Genomic DNA, 3,172 nt, shown 5'->3' with positions numbered 1-3,172 from the left:
TTCAAGAACGCTATGGGATTGATATTCTTATTCTTATTTTATTAAAAATTTTTTTTCAATGTTATTTACTTTCTTGAGAGAGAGACAGAGTGTGAGCAGGGGAGGGGCAGAGAGAGAGGGAGACACAGAATCTGAAGCAGGCTCCAGGCTCTGAGCTCTCAGCACAGAGCCTGACGTGGGGCTCGAACCTGTGAACTGTGAGATGATGATGACCTGAGCTGAAGTTGGCTACTTAACTGACTGAGCCACTCAAGCACCCTATTCTCATTTTATAGATCAGGAAACAGGAATAAGAGATTTTAAAAGTGGAGTTAAAAGTAAAACTCAAGACTGTCTGACTCAGAAGCCCACTGACTCAAAGCCAGTGTTTTTTTCTGCACAAAGAAACAATTGAGAAGGAGACCATGTTAATGTTAATTCTATTAAGTGTATTTCATTATATAAGCCTTCTTAGAAAACATTTTATATTTTTAATTTGTTTTTTAAAGTTTACCCATAAACCTTTTTTTTTTTAAGTTTACTTTTTAGTAATCTCTACACCCAACGTGGGGCTAGAACTCATGACCCTGAGATCAAGAATTACAAGCTCTTCTGACTGAGCCAAGCAGGCACCCTGGAAACAGTCCGTTTAAATTTTTTTTATTTATTAATTTTTTAAATTTTTTAAATGTTTATTTATTTTTGAGAGAGAGACAGAGCGTGAGCAGGGGAGAGGCAGAGAGATGGAGACAGAATCTGAAGCAGGCTCCAGGCTCCCAGCTGTTAGCACAGATCCCGACTCGAGGCTCAAACTCAGGAGCAGTGAGATCACGACCTGAGCTGAAGTCAGATGCTCAACCGACTGAGCCACCCAGGTGCCCCTACTCTCAGGCTTCTCTACTGAGGGACTGACAAGTCCCTCAAAAGTCCCCCCCACCATCATTTTTTCAGTTTCTCCCACCTTATTCTGCTTCATTCCCCTTCCAGCTCAGCCTGGACTCCGTGGTTCGTCACATCTGCAGATTACTCTCTACATAGTTTCTACCAGGTTAATCCCTCATTGTTGCTCACTCCCATTGTCTTTCTCTGTTTTGGCCCTGAGCTATAAAATATTGCTGAAGAAATGAAATCGTGTGAGTTGGTATCAGTGTGATTTAATGCCTTCTAGTTCCAGGCGAGCTTTCCTATTTTATAACACTTTTGTTCCTGAAATCGAACTACCTTTGGACTTTCACAAACTATTGTCCCAAATCCTTGTCACTTCAATCGAATACCCAGCCCTGTCATTAGCCCTGGCCACTCAAGAAATGACCTCTTCTCCCATTTTCCTACGATGATCCCTAAATTACCTCCCTTCATACTCCATCTCCCTGCATCTTTACCTTTTCTCCTTCTCCTTTTTTTTTTTTTTTAATGTTTATTTATTTTTGAGAGAGAGAGGGAAAGAGCTGGAGGGCAGGGTGGAAAGAGAGGGAGGTAGAGGATCTGAAGCAGGCTCTGCACTCAAATGTGCAGACCTGGCTACAGGGCTCGAACCATAAGATCATGACCTAAGCCGAAGTCAGATGCTTAACCGACTGAGCCACCCAGGTGCCCCAGTCTATCTCCTTGATACAGAAGAATATTAACCCACCTTGACCCCACTTGCTAAATATAAGCAGTCAAGAATACTGATTAAAAACGGAAATCATATTTTTGCACAACTTACTTTACTTTTAAAACCTATTCTTAATTTTAAGTATTTCATTATTTTATTATTTTTTTCTTTACTTAACAATATTTTATATAGAATTTATTTTCTGGTACATTTTACACATGTAAATGGATTTGATTCCCAGAATAATCCTATGAGGACTATTTTCAAGGCTTTAAAAGAAGTACAAATATTTAGTTTGGCTAAGCTCCTGGGACACAGAATGGACAAAATATGAAGCAGACATAGAAAAGCCACAATGAGAGATGGCATGGTCCAGGAAAAACGGAGAGTATAAGCTCTATTCCTGCTTTTCTAGTTCTCAGTGCCAGCCCTCTGTAGTAACTTGTTATTTCCTGCTCTGGCCCTCAGTTGATGGCCTTTGGGGCCTGCTGGTTATACCAAATAAATACTAAATACCACCACCACCCTGGCACACAAGACCTTTTGTTGTTGTTGTTGTTGTTTTGTCGTTCTTGTTGCTCATGTCGGTTTAATAAGGTTCCAGCTACTTGTGAGCAATCCTGTGTACGTATGCACATCTCTGCATATCTCCATAAAAAAATGCACGCACAGAGACAAGAAAAATAGAAACAAAACTTAAAGTATTTCTGGGGCGCCTGGGTGGCTCAGTCGGTTAAGCATCAGACTTCGGCTCAGGTCACGATCTCGCGGTCCGTGAGTTCGAGCCCCGCGTCGGGCTCTGGGCTGATGGCTCAGAAAATTAAAAAAAAAATTTTTTAAAAAGTGTTTCTGGTAAAATATATATATATATGTCAAACTGTAGTGAAAAAACATTGAAAGATGTACTCTAATAGGCAACATTTAAAAATCAAGTTTTTGACTCTGTTTTCATAATGCTAGTGTGACACTATGGGTGACACTTTTATTAGTGGTTTATACAGTCATCTGCCAACTTCCTCAATTTTACTTCCATAAAGCCAAAGTCATGATGTTTTTGTGCCCCAAAAATGTCTTCCTGTAGCATTAGCCATTTCCATGGGGAAGTTTCCCTCTTTCCTGTGTTTACTTCCCTTTTGTCAGTTTGTCATACCGCCATTTCTTCTTGTTGCGTTAGTGTTTACATAACCAGGACTACTTCCATAAACATTTAGAAAACAAGTTCAAGAAACTAGAGGTGAAAACCTAATTGACAGCAACTTTTTAAAAATCCTTTAAATCTCCGCCAAAGTCAGTATTTTTGTAATGTCCCTTAGTGTAACTTGAAATGATTTAAAAAAAATTTTTTTTAACGTTTATTTATTTTTGAGACAGAGAGAGACAGAGCATGAACAGGGGAGGGGCAGAGAGAGAGGGAGACACAGAATCGGAAGCAGGCTCCAGGCTCTGAGCCATCAGCCCAGAGCCCGACGCGGGGCTCGAACCCACGGACCGCGAGATGGTAACCTGAGCTGAAGTCGGATGCTTAACCGACTGAGCCACCCAGGCACCCCGAAATGATTTTAAATAACTACAAATTGCTCAGATCATTAGAATCTT

The sequence above is a fragment of the Panthera tigris genome, chromosome B1 (assembly GCF_018350195.1).
Source record: "Panthera tigris isolate Pti1 chromosome B1, P.tigris_Pti1_mat1.1, whole genome shotgun sequence".
NCBI classification, from domain to species: Eukaryota; Metazoa; Chordata; class Mammalia; order Carnivora; family Felidae; genus Panthera; species Panthera tigris.
Note: the sequence above shows the minus strand (reverse complement) of the source record.